This window comes from Somniosus microcephalus, chromosome 1 (genome assembly GCF_052327205.1).
Source record: "Somniosus microcephalus isolate GS21.2 chromosome 1, FLI_Smic_1.0, whole genome shotgun sequence".
Classification (NCBI taxonomy): Eukaryota; Metazoa; Chordata; class Chondrichthyes; order Squaliformes; family Somniosidae; genus Somniosus; species Somniosus microcephalus.
In genome coordinates this window covers 354560732-354584626 of record NC_140987.1, presented here as the reverse complement: position 1 = coordinate 354584626, position 23895 = coordinate 354560732, and the positions used below count along the sequence as shown (strand labels likewise).

Here is a 23895-nt window from a genome sequence, read left to right as displayed (position 1 = left end):
ATCTCGAGGTCTACCTTTATTTAACGCTTTTAACACTCATGAAAAATTCTTCAATAATTGGTCAATGCTTTACAAGTGCTTTAGAAATCAGGGAAGAGCAAATAGCTGGTGGGAGGAAGCTGGGTAAAGGTTATACATAAAAAGGTCTCGTAGTGTCATTCGCTACCTCTGCAACACTGGCGAAATAAAGACAGAAAATGTCACAAATACACAGCACGTCCATCGGCATTTGAACAAAGAAAAGACTGAAGAATGTTTTGGTCACCCTCATTTGACACCAACTTAGGTCTTGCAAGTAGGTCAACATCAGAGCCAGCAACAAACTAGACAATCAACGTAAATGGGGGAGTTTAGTCGATAATTCAAATTATTTAGGCAATCTGCCTCCATTGATTTTTGCTTATCTTCAGCCCCCTCCCCCATCAGCTTTATGATGTCTGAGAAATTCAACTGATCAATCAATTAAAATGAGTCAACATCAACCTTAATATCCTTTTCATTATTTCTGCATTTTTACTGATTTTTTTTTTAAACATGAGTGCATACAATATCATGGGGAGAAGTGGTTTGGAGAAAGCTTTCTAACCCACAGCAGGAAGAGTGACATTGTAATGCTGAAGCTGAAGTGCTGCTGTGTTGGTAACAGTATTCGAAAAGTGGCCTTTTTTAGTGAAAGGAGTTCCTTAAATATTGAATTTCCTTCCCCAGTATCTGCAAATAGACAGCTTTATTTTTATCATTTATACCATAAGTTTTCAATTTCTTTCTGTGTGGGGGCTTTCCTGCAAATATTGGCATAGTCCTTGATTCTCCTGCAAATATTGGCACAGACCTTGATTCTCCTGCAAATATTGGCATTGTCCTTGAATCTCCTACAAATATTGGCATAGTTTTTGAAGCCCTTGCAAATATTGGCATAGTCCTTGAATCCGCTGCAAATATTGGCGTAGTCATTGAAGCCCTTGCAAATATTGGCATAGTCGTTGAATCCCCTGCAAACATTGGCATAGTCTTTGATTCTCCTGCAAATATTGGCATAGTCCTTGAATCGCTTGCATACGAACATACGAATTAGGAGCAGGAGTAGGCCACACGGCCCTTCGAGCCTGCTCCACCATTCAATAAGATCATGGCTGATCTGATTACTCCACTTTCCCGCCTACCCCCGATAACCTTTCACCCCCTTGCTTACCAAGAATCTATCTACCTCTGCCTTAAAAATATTCAAAGACTCTGCTTCCACCGCCCTCTGAGCAAAAGAGTTCCAAAGACTCACGATCCTCTGTGAGAAAAAAATTCTCCTCATCTCTGTCTTAAATGGGCGACCCCTTATTTTTAAACAGTGACCCCCTAGTTCTAGATTCTCCCACAAGAGGAAACATCCTCTCCACATCCACCCTGTCCAGACCCCTCAGGATCTTATATGTTTCAATCAAGTCACCTCTTACTCTTCTAAACTCCAGTGGATACAAGCCTAGCCTGTCCAATCTTTCCTCATAAGACAACCCGCCCATTCCAGGTATTAGTCTAGTAAACCTTCTCTGAACTGCTACCAATGCATTTACATCCTTCCTTAAATAAGGAGACCAATACTGTACACAGTACTCCAATGCCCTGTATAACTGAAGCATAACCTCCCTACTTTTGTATTCAATTCCCCTTGCAATAAACAATAACATTCTATTAGCTTTCCTAATTACTTGCTGTACCTGCATACTAACCTTTTGTGATTCATGCACTAGGACACCCAGATCCCTCTGCATCTCAGAGCTCTGCAATCTCTCACCATTTAGATAATATGCTTCTTTTTTATTTCTCCTGCCAAAATGGACAACTTCACATTTTCCCACATTATACTCCATTTGCCAGATCTTTGTCCAGTCACTGAACTTATCTATATCCCTTTGTAGCCTCCTTATGTCCTCTTCACAATTTACTTTCCTACCTATCTTTGTGTCATCAGCAAATTTAGCAACCATACCTTCAGTCCCTTCATCCAAGTCATTTATATAAATTATAAAAAGTTGAGGCCCCAGCACTGATCCCTGTGGCACACCACTCGTTACATCTTGCCAATCAGAAAATGACCCATTTATGCCTACTCTCTGTTTCCTGTTAGCTAGCCAATCTTCTATCCATGCCAATATGTTACCCCTACACCATGAGCTTTTATTTTCCGCAATAACCTTTGATGTGGCACCTTATCAAATGCCTTCTGGAAATCTAAGTACAGTACATCCACCGGTTCCCCTTTATCCACAGCGCATGTTACTTCCTCAAAGAACTCCAATAAATTGGTTAAACATGATTTCCCTTGCACAAAACCATGTTGACTCTGCCTGATTACTTTGAACTTTTCTAAATGCCCTGCTATAATGTCTTTAATAATAGCTTCTAACATCTTCCCTATGACAGATGTTAAGCTAACTGGCCTGTAGATTCCTGCTTTCTGTCTCCCACCCTTTTTGAATAAAGGAGTTACATTCGCTATTTTCCAATCTAATGGAACCTTCCCCGAATCTAGGGAATTTTAGAAAATTAAAACAAATGCATCAACTATCTCACGAGCCATTTCTTTCAAGGCCCTAGGATGAAGTCCATCAGGACCCGGGGACTTGTCAGCCCGCAGCTCCAACAATTTGCTCAGTACCACTTCCCTGGTGATTATAATTTTCTTGAGTTCCTTCCTCCCTTCCATTTCCTGATTTACAGCTATTTCTTGGATGTTACTTATATCCTCTATAGTGAAGACCAATGCAAAATACCTGTTCAATTCAACTGCCATCTCCATATTTTCCATTATTCATTCCCAAAACTCACTTTTTATAGGACCAATGCTCACTTTGTTAACTATTTTCTTTTTTAAATATCTACAGAAACTCTTACTATCTGTTTTTATATTTCTAGCTAGCTTTCTCTTGTACTCTAATTTTTCTCTCATTAATCTTTCGGTCATTCTTTGCTGTTTTTTATATTCTGGCCAATCTTCTGACCTGCCACCCACCTTTCCGCAATTATATACTTTTTCTTTAAGTTTAATACTATCTTTAACTTTTTTAGTTAACCACGGATGGTGGATCCTCCCCTTGGAATTTTTCTTTCTTTTTGGAATGTATATATTCTGTGTATTTTGAAATATCCCCTTAAATGTCTGCCACTGCAACTCTATTGACCTATCCCTTAATCTAATTTGCTAGTTCACTTTAGCTAGCTCTGCTTTCATGCCCTCATAATTGCCCTTATTTAAATTTAAAATACTAGTCTTGGGCCCACTCTTCTCTCCCTCAAACTGAATGTAAAATTCAATCATATTATGATCGCTGCTACCTAGGGGCACCTTCACTATGAGGTCATTAATTAATTCTATCTCGTTGCACAATACCAGGTCTAGTATAGCCTGCTCTCTGGTTGGCTCCAGAACGTGCTGTTGTAAGAAACTATCCCGAAAACATTCCATGAACTCCTCATCTATGCTACCTTTGCTCATCTGATTTTTCCAGTCTACATGCAGATTAAAATCCCCCATGATTATTGCCGTACCCTTCTGATAAGCTCCCATTATTTCTTCCTTTATACTCCATCCTACCATGTGGTTACTGTTAGGGGGCCTGTACACCACTCCCACAAGTGACTTCTGTTGTGTATGTACCTTTAAGGGAATAACTGGTCTCAGACTGCAGTACCGGCAGCGACCACCCCTGTATAAAAGGCCCTAGCAGGCTTCTGTAGTTTCAGTTTCCAGGTTGTCTCCATTCAGTAAAGACTTGTTATAATCAACTCCTGCAGTCCGTGTCTCAATTATACACGGACATAATACTGGCGACGAGTAAGAAATGAACTTACCTGCAACTCGGCAGCACCTCAGACGACGTTATCGAAGGTCGAAGCCAGAAGAAAGAAAAAAAAGAAAAAATAATAATCCAAAGAAACTCGAGAAACGGGCGTCGACCGTGGGCAACCGCCCTCCAAATCATCTAATTGAAAAGTGCAGGAGAGACTGTCGAGAGCCAGGCTTTGTTCTCCAGTCTGTGGTTTCCCAGCTAATCGGGCTGGTGGCAGGTAGTGCACTGATCCTTCCTGGGCTGCGGCGGGCTAGAGCTCGATCAGGTGGCTCTGCAACTGGGCCGGGCAGCGAGTCGGGAAGCAAAGAGAGAGAGAGAAGGTGGAGCACACAGGGCGCGGCTGGTGCTTCGAAGCCGGGCAGCGTTCGGACCTAAGAAGAGGGAGGGAAGTGTCCCAGAGGGTCCGCTCCATGATGGGAATGGTTCTTCAATTAACGGAGCAAATATTGAAGCGCGATAGAAAAATAAAAATACCACAGAGAGCGGCGTTGGCAGCAGCGATCGGGGAGGCGTGAAGACCATAGGGCATCGCCATTACAGGATAGTAAAATAAATATAATCGCCAGCAACAGCGTTGGCAGCAGCGGCAGCGGCGGGAAAGCGCGGGAGGTGCCATCTTAACTTGGCAGGGAAGAAGGAAAAGCACGGGAGGCGCCATTTTGATCCATCAGGGACGAAGGCAAAGCGCGGGAGGCGCCATCGTAGATTTTCAAGATGCCAAAGACTGGCGATATCACTGCCTTCGATAATGCAATAGAAGACTGGACCACGTATGTGGAAAGAGTCCAGGTATATTGCGAGGCAAACGAAATAGCCGATGAGAAAAAGGCATCGGTATTGCTAAATTTAATGGGCGCAAGAACGTACGGCCTATTGCGGGACCTGATTACTCCAGCCAAACCGAAGGGGAAGAGTTTTAACGAAATTGTTGCTATCCTACAGGAACACCTAAATCCTACACCGCTGCTGATAGCAGAAAGATTTAAATTCCACAGGAGAAATCAGCATAAAAATGAGAGCAATGCTGATTACCTTACGGAACTACGCAAGCTATCAAAGCACTGCCAGTTCGGAGCAGGATTGGCAGATACCTTACGGGACAAATTTGTCTGTGGACTCCTGAGTGAAGGAACCCAGAAGAGGTTACTCTCAGAGAAAGAGCTGACGCTAGATAAGGCTTTCAGCGTGGCAGTATCATACGAAGCAGCAGCAAGGGGAGCTGCGGAAATACAACAAAAGCCACAGGAATACGGCACCCACGAAATGACACGGGGATTTGAAAAATGTTATTGCTGCGGCAGAACAAACCATGACCAGAAGGACTGCTGGTCCAAGGACAAAATATGCAGGCAATGCGGAAAGATGGGACACATTGCACGAGTTTGCAGGTCTGGGAAGAAGACCAACGACAATAAAAAGGCTACTAAGGAACCGTACAGGAAAGTACAAAAGATGACGGACAGTAGTTCCGAAGACCAGATGACCGATAGTGAATCTGGGAACAAGAGACTAAGCTGTCTCAAACTTCACAACGTAATCACAAAAGAGGATCACCGAACCATTTGGGTCACCCTCACGATAGCAGGGTCCCAAGTCAAAATGGAATTGGATACAGGATCAGCTCTAACCGTCATGAATCGACGAGACTACGAGCGGCTATTCTCACACATACCCTTGAGAGAGACATCCATTGTCTTGAGGATGTATACGGGGCAGAAAGTATACCCCAGAGGAAAAATAAGGGTGCCTGTCGAATACAACGGCAAGAAAATACGGAAATTGTATCTCTACATTCTGCAAGATGGTGGACCACCGTTATTGGGACGTGAATGGATCAGAAAGATAAGTTTAGACTGGCACTCCATTCAGGCACTGACGGTGGCTGGTAAAAAGGATGACGACGTCACTCCTGGACGATTGTCAACAATCTTAGCTGACGCCAAAGAGGTATTTCAACAAGAACTGGGCACTCTTAAAGGCGTAACCGCCTCGATAAAAATAGAGGAGAATGCAATTCCCAAGTTTTTCAAAGCAAGACCGGTAGCATATGCAATTCGCCCAGCCGTCGAGGCAGAGCTGGAGAATCTGGAGAATGCAGGCGTGTTATCTAAGGTAGACTGGAGTGAGTGGGCGATACCCATCGTTCCTGTCATGAAGAAAACGTTAAACAATAAGTCTGAGGAGCCAAGGAAGGTCGCATCTGTGGGGACTTCAAGGCGATGGTGAACCCAGTCCTTCACACAGTACAATATCCTCTTCCAAGAATAGAAGATATCTTCGCCTCACTATCTGGAGGGAAGCGTTTTACAAAAATTGACCTAGCACAAGCATATTTGCAGATGGAGGTTGAAGAATCCTCTAGGGAGTATCTCACGATAAACACTCACAAAGGTCTTTACCAGTATAATCGACTGGTATTCGGAGTAGCATCAGCTCCGGCGATATGGCAAAGAGCGATGGAACAAGTCCTGCAAGGGATTCCGGGGACTCAGTGTTACTTGGACGACATCCTAGTGACAGGTGAAGATGACAGTGAACACCTTGCCAACCTAGAGCAGGTGCTCACTAGACTACGTGAACATGGGCTATGAGCCAATCGCCCCAAGTGCGAGTTTTTTAAGAAACAGATATCGTATTGTGGCCACGTGATTGATGAAGAGGGGTTGCATAAGTCCCCTGACAAAATTGAAGCGGTAGTTAAGGCTCCAGCGCCTGAAAATGTGTCGCAACTGAGGTCATTCCTCGGATTGGTGAATTACTACCATAAGTTTTTGCCGAATTTGTCCACAATTCTGCATCCACTGAACGCCCTACTACGAACGGGAGTAGCATGGAAATGGAGTGATGAATGTAAGTGGGCCTTTCAGAAGAGTAAGGACCTAATCACTTCAAGAGAAGTATTGGCTCACTACAACCCATCACTACCGATAAGACTGGCGTGTGATGCGTCTCCCTACGGCATTGGGGCGGTACTGTCAATTAAATTCCTTGATGGTTCAGAGAGGCCGATAGCTTTTGCGTCACGCTCGTTAACTTCAGCCGAGCGTAACTACGCCCAGATTGACAGAGAGTCCCTCAGCCTGGTGTGGGGGGTGAAGAAGTTCAATCACTACCTGCACGGTCAGAAATTTACTCTACTAACTGATCATCAACCTCTCGTCTCCATTTTCAACCCTCAGAAGGGCGTACCGATAATGACGGCACAACGGCTACAGAGGTGGTCCCTGTTCCTAGGGGCACACCAATATGACATCGAGTACAAAGGAACAGCATGGGAATGCTGATGGATTGTCGCACCTACCGTTGCCGACGGTGGAAGAAGAACTGGCAGTGGATCCAGTGGAGTTATTCCACTCGACTATAGTCGAATGTCTCCCTGTGACGAATGCAAACATAGAAAAGGAAACATGAAATGACCCGACAGTCTCCTGGGTCTATGATTTAACGGTGAAGGGATGGCCAGCACATGGTGAACCACTGCTGCCAGCATTCTCGCCGAGAAGAGAACAGCTGTCTGTGTGCAGAGGAACCTTGATGTGTGGATCCAGAGTAGTAATTCCACCCAAATTGAAGGATAGAGTGCTCAATGAGCTTCATGAGGGTCATCTGGGAGGGGTAAAAATGAAGAACTTAGCCAGAGCGTTTGTGTGGTGGCCGGGAATCGATAGAGAAATTGAAGAGATGACCAAGAGCTGTACTGGATGCCAGCAGGTCCAAAACGCCCCACCACAAGCCCCTCTACATCCATGGGAGTGGCCCTCATCTCCATGGCAAAAGGTGCACATTGATTTAGCTGGTCCCTTTATGGACTCGATGTTTTTAATTGCGGTGGATGCACATTCAAAGTGGCCAGAGGTAATAAAAATGTCCTCAACCACCACAGAAAAAACTATCACAGTCTTACGAACCATATTCACCAGGAATGGGCTGCCTGAACAGATTTGCTCTGACAAAGGACCACAATTTGTGTCTGAAGAGTTCCGGAGGTTCTTAAAGAACAATGGTGTTAAGCATTACACATCTGCCCCATATCATCCAGCCACTAATGGATTGGCCGAGAGGTTTGTTGAAACATTCAAGAAGGCTATCAAGGCAATGTGTAATGAAGGTATACCCCTACAACACAAGGTGGATAACTTCTTGTTTGCCTACTGGAATGCGACACATGCGGTTACCAACCAAACTCCAGCCATGATGTTCTTCAATCGAAGACGACGATGCCGCTTGGATTTGGTTAAGCCAAACGTCAGAAGAGATGTGGAGAACAGGCAGTTTCAGAATATGAATGAAAGGCCGACCAGGAGTTTTAAGATAGGTCAACCAGTTTTGGCCCGGGACTTCTGCACAGAGAAATGGCAGCCAGGAATGATCTGTACACGGCAAGGACCTCTAATGTATACCGTGGACGTTGGAGAGAGCATTGTAAGACGCCATGCTGACCAGATTCTAGAGTCACTGGAAAACGTCAACTCCACACCACGATCTGATACACCTGGCGATGAAACCGAAGTACCAATTGAATCTACCACAGAATCGGTGATATTGGAAGCAGACGAACCAAGCAACGACATTGATCCCGACTCAACCTTGCCAGAAGAACCTGATATCCCAAAGAGGCGTTATCCAGACAGAATCAGGAAGCCTCCTCAAAGACTGAACTTATAATTGCTTAACTTCAACCAATGTATCTAGCAACCGTAATTGTAATTGTAATTAGTTATTATTTAGTTGTTAAATGAATGTTATGTACTGTTTATCTAAAAGGGGAGGAATTGTTGTGTATGTACCTTTAAGGGAATAACTGGTCTCAGACTGCAGTACCGGCAGTGACCACCCCTGTATAAAAGGCCCTAGCAGGCTTCTGTAGTTTCAGTTTCCAGGTTGTCTCCATTCAGTAAAGACTTGTTATAATCAACTCCTGCAGTCCGTGTCTCAATTATACACGGACATAATAACTTCTTGCCTTTATTATTTCTCATCTCTACCCAAGCCGCTTCTACATCCTGGTTTCCTGAACTTAGGTCATCCCTCGCTATTGTGCTAATATCACCATTAATTAACAGAGCCACCCCTCCACCTTTTCCCATCTTCCTGTCCTTCTTAAATGTCATGTACCCTTCAATATTCAGGTCCCAATCTCTGTCATCCTGCAGCCATGTTTCTGTAATGGCTATCAGATCATATTTATTTATTTCTATTTGCGCTATCAGTTCATCTGTTTTGTTCCGAATGTTACGTGCATTCAGATGAAGAGCCTTTAGTTTTGTCCTTTTATTATTTTTGTAACCTCTAGCCTTAGCTGTTGATTTACTCTTAGATTTGTACTCTCTATCCCTTCCTGTCACGCACTGTTTATCATTTCCCATATTAATACCTTTCTCTATTGCCTTGTCTCTAATCTTTGAATTGCCACATCTTCCCAAATTTGATCTCCTGCCCCCAATATTTAGTTTAAAGCCCTCTCTACTGCCCTAGTTATATGACGCGTCAGAACACTGGTCCCAGCATGGTTCAGGTGAAGACTGTCCCAGTGATACAGATCCCATTTTCCCCTGTACTGGTGCCAGTGCCCCAGGAATTGAAACCCATTTCTCCCACACCAGTCTTTGAGCCACGCATTCATCTCTCTAATTTTATTTATCCTATGCCAATTTGCTCGTGGCTCAGGTAATAATGCAGACATTATTACCCTTGAGGTTCTGCTTTTTAATTTAGCCCCTAGCTGCTCATGCTCTCTCAGCAGAACCTCGTTCCTAGTTCTACCTATGTCATTGGTACCTACATGGACCACGACCACTGGCTCCTCCCCCTCCCACTGCAAGTTCCTCTCCAGCCCTAGGCAGATGTCCCGAACCCTGGCACTGGGCAGGCAACACAGCCGTCTGCACTCTCGCTCTTGACCGCAGAGAACTGTATCTATCCCCCTGACTATGCTGTCCCCAATTACCACTACATTCCTATTAACTCCCCCCACTTGAATGGCTTCCTGTACCTTGGTGCCATGGTCAGTTTGCTCATCCACCCTGCAGCCACTGCTTTCAACCAAGAACCTCAAACCTGTTGGACAATTGCAAAGGCTGAGGCTCCTCCACCTCCTGGGTCCCCATACCTGCCTCACTCGCAGTCACATCCTCCTGTCCCTGACCACTGACCAAATCAGAAGACCCTATCCTAAGGGGTGTGACTGCCTCCTGGAACAGAAACATTGAAACATAGAAGATAGGAGCAGGAGTAGGCTATTCAGCCCCTCGAGCCTGCTCCACCATTAACTGAGATCATGGCTGATCATCCAAATTCAGTACACTGTCCCTGCCTTCTCCCCATATCCCTTGATCCCTTTAGCCTTAAGAAATATATCTAACTCCTTCTTGAATATATTTAATGAATTGGCCTCCACTGCCTTCTGTGGTAGATAATTCCACAGGTTCACCACTCTCTGGGTGAAGAATTTCCTCCTCATCTCTGTCCTAAATGGCTTACCCCTTATCCTTAGACTGTGACCCCTGGTTCTGGACTCCCTTGTCATCGGGAACATCCTTCCTGCATCTAGTCTGTCTAGCCCTGTTAGAATTATATAAGTTTCAATGAGATCCCCTCTCATTCTTCTAAACTCCAGTGAGTATAAGCCCAATTGACCCAATCTCTCTTCATACGTCATTCCTGCCATCCCAGGTATCAGTCTAGTGAATCTTCGCTGCACTCCCTCCATGGCAAGAACATCCTTCCTCAGATAAGGCGACCAAAACTGCACACAATACTCAAGGCGTGGTCTCACCAAGGCCCTGTACAACAGCAGCAAAACATCCTTGTTCCTGTACTCGAACCCTCGCGCTACGAAAGCCAACATACCATTTGCTTTCTTAACCACCTGCTGCACCTGCATGCTTACCTTCAGCGACTGGTGCACATGGACACACAGGTCTTGTTGCACTTTCCCTTCTCCCAATCTATTACCGTTCAGATAATAATCTGCCTTCCTGTTTTTGCCACCAAAGTGGATAACCTCGCATTTATCCACATTATACTGCATCTGCCATGCTTCTGCCCAATCACCCAACCTGTCCAATTCATACTGGAGTTTCTTGGCATCCTCCTCTGGACAGGCTGGGTTTGTTTTCCTTAGAGCAGAGAAGGCTGAGGGGGGACCTGATTGAGGTGTCCAAAATTATGAGGGGCATAGATAGGGTAGATAGAAAGGAACTTTTCCCTTAGTAGAGGGGCCAATAACCAGGGGGCATAGTTTCAAGGTAAGGGGCAGGAGGTTTAGAGGGGATTTGAGGAAAAGCTTTTTCACCCAGAGTTGTTGGAATCTGGAACTCACTGCCTGAAAGGGTGGTAGAGGCAAGAACCCTCACAACATTCAAGAAGCATTTAGATGAGCACTTGAAATGCCATAGCATATAAGGCTACGGACCAAGTGCTGGAAAATGGGATTAGAATAGATAGGGCTTGATGGCCAGCGCAGACACGATGGGCCGAAGAGCCTCTTTCTGTGCTGTGTAACTCTATGACTCTACGGGCTCAATTTTGCCAGGCCCGAGGAGGCGGGATTGGAGGCGTGTGAGGTGATAAAATCTCAAAAAATGGCGGCCTCCATCCCACCTCCGAGCAATTTTCCCAAATGCGTGTTTTCTGACCCCGTTTCCATCCCGCCGCCAAGAGGCGGCATAGGCCCTTCAGGCCCTTAACAACCAGTTAAGTGCCTCTATAATCCCATTTTGTGAGGCCTTTCTGATTTTACCACTTTTCCTCCGTCCTGCACGTCTCCTCTGGAACACACCAGTGAATCCTGGTGGCCTCACAAGTGGACTGCTTACTAACAGCTGCAGCTCCACCATTAAAAAGGAGTTTTCAGCAATCATCATTTGCAGGTGGCAGAACTTTGTTGTCTCAGGTCTGGGGGAACTTTTGCAGGCATACACTTTGTTGTGGAAGTTTGAAGCCTGACACCCATCTCCAGTGTGACCTCCTGGGAAACCCCTCTCGCCAACTTGACTGAGCGCTTCCTCAACTGAGGCATATACCAGAAGCATGGGAACCATTTATTTCCTTTCCTCCAGGACATCAGATTCGGACGAAGGCCAGCCGTGGCAGCAGCAGAACCATGAACAACAGCACCACCAACAGCAGCAGCAACAACAGGAGCGCCAAGCTGCTGCTCACCCACCTGAAGCTGCACAGGCCAGAAGGCACCAGCGCGCGACCACATTGCTGCCCGGGATGCAAGGGACACTCTCATCTTGGCCAGATTTGCTTAGCCTGCACAATCAAACACTTTTTCCTTGCACCTTCTTATGTTTGACAAATTTGCTCGAATTCTTTGAGGACGTAACAAACAGGATGGATAAAGGGGAACCAGTAGATGTGGTGTATTTGGACTTCCAAAAGGCATTTGACAAGGTGCCACACAAAAGATTACTGCACAAGATAAAAAATCACAGGATTGGGGGTAATATACTGGGATGGGTGGAAGATTGGCTATCTAACAGAAAACAGAGAGTTGGGATAAATGGTTCATTCTCGGGTTGGCAATCAGTGACTAGTGGTGTTCCGCAGGGGTCAGTGCTGGGACCCCAACTCTTTACAATCTATATTAACGATTTGGAGGGAGGGACTGAGTGCAACGTATCCAAGTTTGCCGACGATACAAAGATGGGAGGGAAAGCAGTGAGTGAGGAGGACATAAAAAACCTGCAAAAGGACATAGACAGGCTAAGTGAGTGGGCAGAAATTTGGCAGATGGAATATAATGTTGGAAAGTGTGAGGTTATGCACTTTGGCAGAAAAAATCAAAGAGCAAGTTATTATCTATATGGAGAGAAACTGCAAAGTGCTACAGTACAAAGGGATCTGGGGGGCCTGGTGCATGAAACACAGAAGGTTAGTATGCAGGTACAGCAGGTGATCAGGAAGGCCAATGGAATCTTGGCTTTTATTGCAAGGGGGATGGAGTATAAAAGCAGAGAAGTCTTGCTTCAGTTATACAGGGTACTGGTGAGGCCACACTTGGAACACTGCGTACAGTTTTGCTTTCCATATTTAAGAAAAGATATTCTTGCTCTCGAGGCAGTTCAGAGAAGGTTCACTCGGTTGATTCCGGAGATGAGGGGGTTGACTTATGAGGAAAGGTTGAGTAGGTTGGGCCTCTACTCATTGGAATTCAGAAGAATGAGAGGCGATCTTATCGAAACATATAAGATTGTGAGGGGGCTTGATCGGGTGGATGCGGTGAGGATGGTTCCACTGATGGGTGAGACTAGAACTAGGGGGCATAATCTTAGGAAAAGGGGCTGCCCTTTCAAAACTGAGATGAGGAGAAACTTCTTCACTCAGAGGGTAGTAAATTAATGGAATTTGCTACCTCAGAGAGCTGTGGAAGCTGCGACATTAAATAAATTTAAAACGGAGATAGACAGTTTCCTAGCTGATAAGGGAATTAGGGGTTACGGGGAGCGGGCAGGGAAGTGGACGTGGGTCTAGGTTCAGATCGGCCATGATCCTATTGAATGGCGGAGCAGGCCCAAGGGGCCATATGGCCTACTCCTGCTCCTACTTCTTATGTTCTTATGTTTATGTTATCAGACCATCGACAATGGCCAAGAAACTGAGGATTCCTATCACTCTGACCATCATACTGACAATTGCAAGTTGCCCTAAGCCCTCAAAGTCCCATTAGCGAAATGACACACGCCACAACTGCAAGTTTGCCATCAGAATTTTTTATGACAATAAGCAACTGATGGCTTTTCAACATTAAACTCAACATTATTCCCAAGTGACTACCATTGCGGCTACTTGTGCATTGTCTTCCTCTTACGCGTGCTCCTATGTGGTGCTTCCCCTGTGGCTTCAGCAGATGTGGAGGCCCCTTGCTCACTTTCTTGCTGCTCCTGTCTCGACACCTTTGGCGGGCATCCTCTGGGGTTGCGAACCTGTGAGGGCTCGGCAACAGTCTGCTGCTCCTGCGGCTGTGCAGGAGTTGAGACGCCAATACCAGTTGGGTGGAGACTCTGGTGGGGCTCTGACCGAGGGCTCTGCAGTGGCATGGTCGTGTGAGCGCTTGGAGAGGAGCCCCCACTTCCTTGTTGTATGCCACCAACATCCCTCTCATGCTTCAGCCCCACTTCAGAGCTAGCAAGTGGCTGGACAGCACCTTGCTGCACTGCAGGGGGGCCATGAGGACCCGTTTCTGCAGTGGAAGTCCTACTCCAGAGGACTTGCATGAAGGTCTGGTTTGTTTGCTCAATAGCTGACCATCGCTCATCAAGAGATGTTCGTCTATTCTGAACAATTACCATGTTTTCCATACCCTGGCGACTAAGCTCCTCCATGGACGTAGCCATCCTCTCCTCTACCATAGCCATCCTCTCCTCTACAGTAGCCAGCCTTATCATGGAGGTAGCCATCTTTTCCAAGGAGGTTGCCATCCTTTCCGTGGTGATGCGTTCATGTGCCAACGCCTCCGCAAAGGCTCTGCTCATGTTAGCGATGGACTCCAACATTCGCTCCACACTCACAGCGACCCTGGAGACAAAACCTGCCAGAGACTCCTGCACCTGTTCCTGGAGTTCCAGCACCGCTCTCCTTCTGGATGGACCCAGAGGCACAGGGTCGACATGCAGCAGAGCCGAGCTGGGAGTGTCCTCTCCACTGCGACGAGGACTCTCCACTGCTGTCCCTGTCTCCACAATCTGCTGATGCTCACTTTTGAGTTGTGATACACCAGGTGACAACTCTACTCTATGTCCCAAAGATCCCACCGAGATGTGAGTGTCTGCGCTGGTGCAGGGTGTGCTTAATTCTGCTGATGGAGCACCCTCAGAGGTTGTAGCTTCCTCTGAGGAGTCTGGAAGCTCAGGCTCTTCCTCCTGGACAGTGGGGACGGGGGCTCTCGATGGTGCTGTGTGGGAGTAAAGGAAAGAGTTAGAGATGTGAGGTAAAGGTTGCATGCACATTGAATTATTATGCAGATGATCATAAGTCAATCTGTTAGAGCATCAGAATCATTATCAGTCACTCATGCAATGTCAATGAGAGAGATGCAAAACTATTCTGTCACCAGCTTGCTGTGATGTGCCTGCCTGTCCGTCCCCCACTTGGGAATCCTCCTCGATCCCGGCAATTTCCAGGGCCGCCTCCTCCGAGGTGGTGAGCTGGGCTACTGAGGGTGGCCCTCCTCCTGTCCTCGCTCTTTCCCTTTTATTGTGGGCTCTCTTTTCCTGCAATAAGGGACACAAGTTGAGTTTGAGTGAGAATGAAGGAGTGAGTGTAGAGAATCCATAGCATAGACGCTTAGAAGGAGACAAAGGTCCCTCCCTGTGTGTTGTAATTTGTTGTCATTGCGTCACAGTGATAGGGAGTGTGAGGGCTGCATGGTTGAATAGTTAAGTGAATTTAGCCATAGAGAGAGAGGGAATGGGTAAGGGTGCAGGGATGTCAGTGTCAAGTGGGATGTGGAGGAAGAGGTTGGCAAAGCAGAGTGCTGGTGAGGAGAGCCGATGGGGATGAGGTTGTGGGCGATGGGAAAGTTATACTCACTTTTCCTGTGCGGAGAATGTCACGAAACCTCTTCCTACACTGCAGCCAGGTTCTGCGGCACATAGAGATGGCATTGACCTCCTGGGCCACTTGCAGCCACACAGCTTTAGTCTGTTATGGTGGCTTTTTTCTCCCTGAGGAAGGGAAGAGCACCTCCTTATTAGAACTTGCTCCCTGTACCAGAGCATGGTCGGTAAATGTCCAAAGCGTTTCCAGTCTCCAGAAGAAGCAAGGCTATTTGCAGGCCTTAAATCTAGCAGCACTGATGACGTCATCGGAGGCGACTTTCAGGATGGAAAGACTAATTGGGCCAGGGGTTCCCACACGCTGGAAATCAAGTGCCCAATTAGGGGAAAATTGCACTTTTTTCCCACATCACATCAGAGTCAGGGTCCTGACACGAAAACCACCTGATATGCCCCAGCCCGACCCCGGTGGCAAAATCGAGCCCTATTACTCTATTATGATGTCAGTCAGCGTGTAACGCTGATTTGACGCATGACCGGCCATTTTCAATGTTGCCGCTCCATTCTGTAAGATTTGCAAAATTTCTACATTTTCCCAAAGGTTATTATTAATAAAAGGGACCCTGTGTGTACATTTTAAATCAAAAAGGGTACCCAAGATGGCGTCCGCGCCGCATGGCAGAAAGCCTGTGAGATTTTTAAAACTTGGACTCTGCAACACAGGCAGCTTGTGGAGAAATCGAAACCAAAGCTGCAGCTTCTGTGAAGAGAGACTTTGCATTTTGAAAACCAGACAGGACTTTGAATTATGTGTTAGATCAAATTGGAGACAAATCTAAACCCAGTTAGGCCTATAGTTAAGGCCATCAAGCAGTTTGCATAAATAATCGGGAACAGATTAAGGAAGCCATCGAGGCTGGACAGGCCCATCAAGGTGCATCCATAACAAAACAAGTCAATTATCGGGCCAGTAGATGCGATTACCGGCCATCTAAAAACAGTTAGTATAGATTGCTACCATTATTTAAAATAGCCCGCCAAGATTAAGACAAAGAACTAACCTGATTTGGCGCGCAGATAAGGGTTTTCGAAAGGAGTATAATTGAAGGCCCCGGGTAGCAATCTCTCTCTTCTCTCTGGCCTCTCCTTGCTCCTCGCCCTCATGGCTGCTGCCCTTTCCCCATCCCGCGCTTACCCCCTGGCCTCAACCTGTGCCTTTCCCCACTCCATCTGGAATCATCCAGGCACTGCATCGGGCGGACACGGACAATCCAGGCCAGGCTAGGCGGGACGCGATGAGGCGAGGAGGCAAGACGAACTGAGGAGACGAACTGAGGAGACGAACTGAGGAGATGAGCTGAGGAAGACGACTGAAGACAAGCTTCAAATGATCGGGCCTTCAGTCTCAGCTGACCTGCGACTATCTTTATATAAACTCAAACTGTCGGCCGAGGAAGAGGAACCATCGTCCCTGCAAGGCAAAGTACCCAAGCAGAGACTTTAACTTTGGGGTACTCGAACCTGGACAACGCCCTTGCAGCACCTGGAGACCACGTGACGACGGCAGGCTCCAGAGAGCACCAAGAGCGAACCCCAAACCCCACCGCTATTTTGAGTTCAGCAGACCCTTTTGATTAGTGAGTATAAATTCTGGCCCCTCATAGCTTAATCTAGTTAGGTATATGGGGTGGGATAAGGATAAGGGGATTGTTAAGATAGTTGTTTTCCCTCGATGTGCCGTGTGTTCCCCATTCCCTGTATGAGTATAGTTATTTGTATTTGCCTGTAATTTTATACACTGGTAACTTCCCATAAGACTGTGTTATTTTTTCTGTTTAATAAAATCTTGGTTTTTGCTTACATCCAAACCACCTGTCTACTCGAGTCTTTTCTGTATCGCCGCCTGTACCTAAGTCTGGTGTCTAGAACCCAGGGGCGTGGGAGTGATTTGAACCACTCATAAACAGTCAGCGGCATAACTGACTGGGCGTACGCGCCAAACACCACCACACGCCACCCCCTACAATTCAATGCTCTCTCCTAAACATGCACAGCTGAACGTGCGTTGAGCTGCATGAGGAACCGCCCCACCAGCGCAACTTAAAGGGACACAGCCAAATTGCAGGTAAGTTGATTATTGCTTTTGCACTGGCTCTTTCAGAGTTTGTAGGAGTCCTGGGTTGCTGTAATAGATTTCAGAAGTTGTTAAAGTATGCAGGGAGTGCTGCTGGACATTGGGAAGGCATTGGCTGCTACTGGAAGGCCTCTGCGAACACCACTGGCTCCCAGTCATGGGGGCTCTAGTTGCAATCCCCCTTACACTGCAGCATGACAGGGAGATGGAGCAGAGGCGGAAAAGAAGACAAGCTGCTCGCAGAGGGAGGAGGAGGAGGAGGAATCTCAGCAGGTGGCCTTACCCGCCTAGGGTCTTCAGGTAGCACTTCTTCTTCCTACACCTAAACCAGGAGCAGTGTGTTCGGCAGCTCTGCTTCATCAAGGAGGTGATCACAGAACTCGGCCACCTCTTGGAACCAGACCTGCAGCCTCTGAGCAGGGTGATGACTGCTCTGCCAGTGGCCCTTCAGGTCACCGTGGCCTTAAATTATTTTGCCAGCGTATCCTTCCAGGCTGGAACAGGTGAAATAGCTAACATCTCGCAGTTCGCCATCCATCGCTGCACCTGGGAGGTCACAGAGACTCTTTACGCTAGGAGAGGGAACTTCATTGTCTTCTCTCTATACAGCGAGAAGCAGGAGGAGTGTGCATGTGGCTTTGGCAGGATATCAGGCTTTCCGTGGTGCAGGGTGCCATCGACTGCACACACATGCCTTTGCGGGCACTGAATCTCAATGGTGAGATGTTCCGTAACCGCATAGGGTGCCATTCGTTTAATATGCAGTTGGTGTGCGGCCTCGCCCAGTACATCTTGATGGTGAATGCCTGGTATGCTGGTAGCAGTCATGATGCATTCACGCTGCGCCAGTCCGCTGTGCCAGCAATCTTCCAGCCATCACGTTGAACCCGAAAGTGGCTGCTAGGCAACAAGGGCACACCACTTTACACCTGGCTGATGACTCCCCTCCGCAACCCCACCACTCGTGGTCAGCACTCATATAATGACAGCCAGGCTACCACGAGGTACCTCATTGAGCAGACCATCGGGGTGCTGAAGCAACAGTTCCGCTGCCTTGACCACTCGGGAGGAACCCTCCAGTACTCGCCGGATGGATGTCGCAATTCGTGGTGGTCTGCTGCATCCTCCATAACTTGGCCATCATGAAGGCGCAGCCTTTGCCACCATGGGTTTGGCGACCACCTCAGAAGGAGGAGGAGAATGGGAGAAGGCAGCCTGCAAGCCCATGTTCTGGACGGGCTGTCTGTGAGCGCATCACGTAAATTAAAAAAAACTTTCCTGATCGAAAAAGACAGTTGTGTTTTCTTTAACTAAACTTTAACTAAACATGAACAGAACAGATAAAACAAAACAAAATAGCACATGCTAGCAGAAAACAATAAATTATGTCATATTTCTTATTGTCCTTTCTTCAGATGCCTTTCCAAAATACTGTAAAAACATTGAATACAACTGGAGAAAAATTAGTTTTTCACATCTTTTGTTAAACAAACTTTTTGTTGTTCTCCTCAGTTTTTACACACCAGCTTAACTTAAATTGTAGTTCAAAGTTTTTTTCAATTCTAGGTGCACAATCTTATTCGTACATTCTTAATACTTCCAAAATCCAAGACAAGACAAAAGTTTTAAACGCTTTAAACAGAGGAGTGGGTGGAGCTAAAACAAACATAACAGAATCTTTCTTTTAAAGACAGACTTTTCAGACAAAAGGAATACTGTAACTTCTTGAACATTTAGGCCTAGAAATTCAGTTGTTAGCGCCAGCCGCTAGTGCCTTAGGAGGAGGAGAAGTGGGGCGCGAAGCGGCTAGCGCCCGGGCGCGGCGCGATCTGCGCCTCTCGCGAACTTCAGTCAAGATTTAGTGGCGGCGCAAAACCGCAGCGCCCGCTCAGCTGCGCGCTCAGATCCTGATGTCATTTGATGGTGCAACGCCCTTGGTGCACCCCGAACCGGAACTTCAGTGGCACTCCCCTTCTGTGCGCCTGGCACCCCCAGCGACTGGTTGAGTGGAACAGTTCCCAGTCGCTGTGGGGCGCGGGGGCGCTATTTAAAGGGGACTCTTCCTGCATTCTTTGTGGCAGCCATTTTGTTCCACTCCTTCTGTGTGAGAGAGAGAGATTTGGAGAGAGACAAAGGGAGAGAGCTTTCTGCTTTGACTCAGCGCTCGCACAGGAACTTCTGGCTTCAGGCCAGAGCTTTGCACTTGGATTTAACTTTCAGTGCCATAGCCTTGAGTCGCCATATATAATGGGGGCTGCAATGGGTGGAAACGTTGGGTTTCTGCATTGCATTCAAGGGGCTCAGAGACGCCGAGAGAGAGTGCCAGTCATGGCCAGATGGAGAAGGGCCAACAGGCGTCAGCACAGGAGGCCTTACCCACCCAGGGTCTACTGCCAGCAGTTCTCATATCTCAACATGTCTGAGGAGCAGTGTGTTCGGAGGCTGCGATTCAGAAGGGAGGTGGTCACTGAGGTTTGACACCTGCTTCAGAGAGATCTGCAGCCACAGCTGAGGAGCAGGACGTCTCTGTCAGTGGCAGTGAAGGTGACAGTGGCTCTCAACTTCTATGCCACCGGCTCCTTCCAATCCGCTACTGGGGACATTGCCAATATCTCCCAGTTCGCGGTACATTGCTGCATCCGCCAGGTGATGAATGCCCTCTTCAAAGGAGACATCAGTACATCTCCTTCCCCATGACCCTGGACAAGCAGCAAGAGCATGCAATGGGATTTGCAAGAATAGCGGGCTTCCCCATGGTCCAGGGCGCCATTGACTGCACGCATGTGGCTTTGTGGGCACCTCTACAGAATGCCGAGGGTTACTGCAACTGGAAGGAATACCATTCGCTCAACGTCCAGTTGGTGTGTGACCACAGGCAGCTTATACTAGCTGTCAATGCCCGCTTTCCAGGCAGCAGCCACAATGCCTTCATCCTGCGCCAGACTTCTGTGGCAGACATTTTCGAAGCCCCGGCTCACCCAGGAGGCTGGCTTGTCGGGGACAAGGGCTATCCTTTGTGCACCTGGCTGATGACCCCGCTCTGTGCGCCCAGCACCTCTGTTGAAGAACGATACAATGACTGCCATCAAGCGACCAGGAACATTATTGAGCACACAATCGGTGTGCTCAAGCAATGGTTCCGCTGTCTGGACCATTCCGGGGGAGCCCTTCAGTACTCGCCTGAGCGAGTCTCCCATTTCGTTGTAGTGTGCTGCATGCTGCACAACCTGGCTATCCTCAGGACTCAGCCACTGCCAGCAGACATTGGAGGACTACCAGAGGAGGAGGAGGAGGAGGAGGAGGAGGAGCACCAAGACGGGAGGGAGGCACAAAGTGCAAGGGCTGTCCGTCGGTGGATTATTGCAAGTCGGTTCTAGGCCCCCTCTCAGGGAATGGCTTGTGACATTGAAAGAACATGAATGGAGCTGCTCTGCAAACCCTCAGCCGGTCAAGGCAACAAATAGTTCAAAGTGCAAACATGGACAATCTGAATAAAGACAACTTTTTATTTTCCAACTCTGTGCCCTTCCCGTATGACAAACAAATACAGAGAAACCCCCCAAAAAACAGTCAGACACATAACTGGCTCTCACAACCTGGAGAAAATGAAAAAAACAGTTAAACAAAAATGACCATGATCCTCGGCCTTCATATAAAAAACAAACACAACATTCTCGGCCTTCATATAAAAAACAAACACAACATTCTCGGCCTTCATATAAAAAAAACCATTTTGCCACACCTTCTACTTTTTTGCCTGCGAGGGTGATCCGCCTCGCTTGTGCGATTTGCCCCTTCCCGCCCTGCAGCTCCTCCTCAATGGGACCCCAGTGGCTGCAGCAAGGCTGGGGGAAGGCTGCTGAGGGTCAGATGGTGAGTCGGCAGATGCCCTTGGGGGACGGCCTGGACCAGCTCTAGACCTGGAGGGCCCGGCTGCTGACTGCTCCAACTCTGCTTGGGTGGCAGCAGTCTGTCCTACGGGTGGTGGCAGCTGCAGTGGAGGAGTAACAGTGTTGGCAGCAGGAATGCTGCCAACCTGACAGAGCACAGGCACTCCCTGGTCGGCCGATACACGAGCACTCGCACGGGCCAGCGCTGAAGCACGCGCAGCAATCTGCTGAAGCACAGACTGCTGGGCTGCTGCGGCGCGGCGAGGGCCCCAGCGATTCCTGGCCAATCCAGCGAGGGTGGCAGCAGTTAGTACCCGTGTGGCCCTGATCTGTGTCTGCATCAGACCAGCCAGTGATTGCATGGCACGACTAAGCACTTGGCTGGAAGCTGCCTGTGCTGCCCCGAAGTCCTGCACACTCCTGGCCTGTGCTGCCCCGAAGTCCTGCAGACTCCTGGCCTGTGCTGCCCCGAAGTCCTGCAGACTCCTGGCCTGTGCTGCCCCGAACACTCCTTGCCAGTGACTCTATGGAGTCAGGCATCCTTGCCACTGCAGCCATGAGCTCAATGTGCCTGCGCTCAGCCTGGGCACCCATTTCACCAAGGAGCCGCACCTCCTCTGCGCTCACCGTCGCAGGACTGGAGGCCGCACTCATCCTCCGGGGAGAAGGCTGCCGAGCTTCCCCACCCCTCCCGCATTGCTGCAGCCCGCTGGGCCCCGGAGCTTCACCGTCATCAGACCCTTCCCCCCTGCTCCCCTCCAGGGAAGACGTGTCCCCATCATGGCCATGGGCTGCCTCGGCTGAGGGTGGCACTGATGGGCCGGCTTCCTCTTCCTCCTCCTCAAATTCCAAATCCGTCGCAGGGCCAGCTTGAGGGCCCGCCTCCTCACCTGGTGATTCATCATCTGAAAGCAGGGAGGCACAGGAGTTGCTTTAGAGTGAGGACAGGGCGGCAGCGAGGGAGGTATGAGTGCTGCATTGCACTGCATTGGTTCGAGAGTGGCAAAGGATGCTAGTGTGAGGCACAAGTGGAAAGAGAGAGGTCAAAAAGGTGATGACCTTACCATTGCTGTCCAGAACGGGGTCAGCATCTCCAGTGGCGACGGGGCCAATCAGCCGGCCTCCCATTATCCGCTCCACTCGCTGCTCCAGGTCGCTCAGGTCTTTAAGGTCAGGACGGCCTCCCCCGGTCCGTCGCTGCTGCCTCCGATTATGGGCTAGCTTGCCCTGCAAAAGAAAGGATGGCCTCTAAGTACAGCGTCAAGCCCTGATCTTGCCTGCACTGTCTCCCATGGTGGAGTAGCCCTGACAGTGTCAAGCCCTCATCTTGCCTGCACTGTCTCCCATGGTCGAATAGCCCTGACAGTGTCAAGCCCTCATATTGCCTGCACTGTCTCCCATGGTGGAATAGCCCTGACAGTGTCAAGCCCTCATCTTGCCTGCACTGTCTCCCATGGTCGAATAGCCCTGACAGTGTCAAGCCCTCATATTGCCTGCACTGTCTCCCATGGTCGAATAGCCCTGACAGTGTCAAGCCCTCATATTGCCTGCACTGTCTCCCATGGTGGAATAGCCCTGACAGTGTGTAAAGTGGTGAATGTGCATGTGATTTTCATGAGAGTCCCATAGCTGTTGGATGAGGGCTGGGCATTGGGGCTTTCAGGACCCTTTGGCCGTAAAGTGAGGTGCAGGGATGAAGAGGATACTGGAAAGGGTACTCATCCTGACAACCCGAGTGAGGTCGTTGAACTTTTTTCTGCACTGCGTGGGTGTCCTGGGGACTAAGCTGCTGGAGGTCATTCTGTTCGCCACTTCCCTCCAGGTTTTTCTGTACTCGCTGGGCAGCGGCCTCCTGTCACTGTCAGGGAAGAGGACAGGTCACCTGCGCTCCACTGTGCCAACCAGAAGCTTCAGGGCACCCTCGCTGAAGTGCTGCGCTCACTCTCTGGCCTTCCCCATAGTCGTGGGTGTAGCGTTATTGAAGCAGCTCTGTTTAGGCCTAGATTCAGGGCTGCAGTGTGCAGGGCGTGGGTGCAATCCAAATCGACCCTCCCCCTTTAAGAGCTGACCGGCGCCAGCGTGTCTGCCTTCAATCAATAACTCTCCGCACCTGCGCTGCGCCCGCCCTCGGCGGTAGCGCCTCGGCTCGCCGGCTTAGCGCCTTATGATAGTCATGCACCGCCTGCTTTAGTGCAGCAGCAACCTCTTGGAGCGATGCAACTCAATTTCGGCGAAGGTGGCGCTAAGTTGCGCCGGCCGCTAAATTTAGCGAACGCCCGGCTGTAGCGCCCCAAACGTGGCGATACTGAATTTCTAGGCCTTATAGTCAGGAAAACTTTCATACTTTAACACACACTTTCACACAAACTGAAATTCCAGAATTTTCTTTTTAAGGTTCCTTAACTCAGCAATCTTGTGTTTTATATGTCTCGGCACAGATGTTAATAACTTCCATGTCGGTAAAACTTTAGGGCCTAGAAATTGAGTATAGCCAGTTTTGGGGCGCTAACGTTAGCGCCCGCCCG

The 23895-nt window shown here is 48.4% G+C and overlaps 1 pseudogene; it reads right to left on the bottom strand.

Moving 5' to 3' along the window:
* Positions 1-736: 736 nt before the first annotated feature.
* The window catches only part of LOC147124976 (uncharacterized), a 141625-nt pseudogene continuing 118466 nt past the window's right edge, over positions 737-23895 (bottom strand).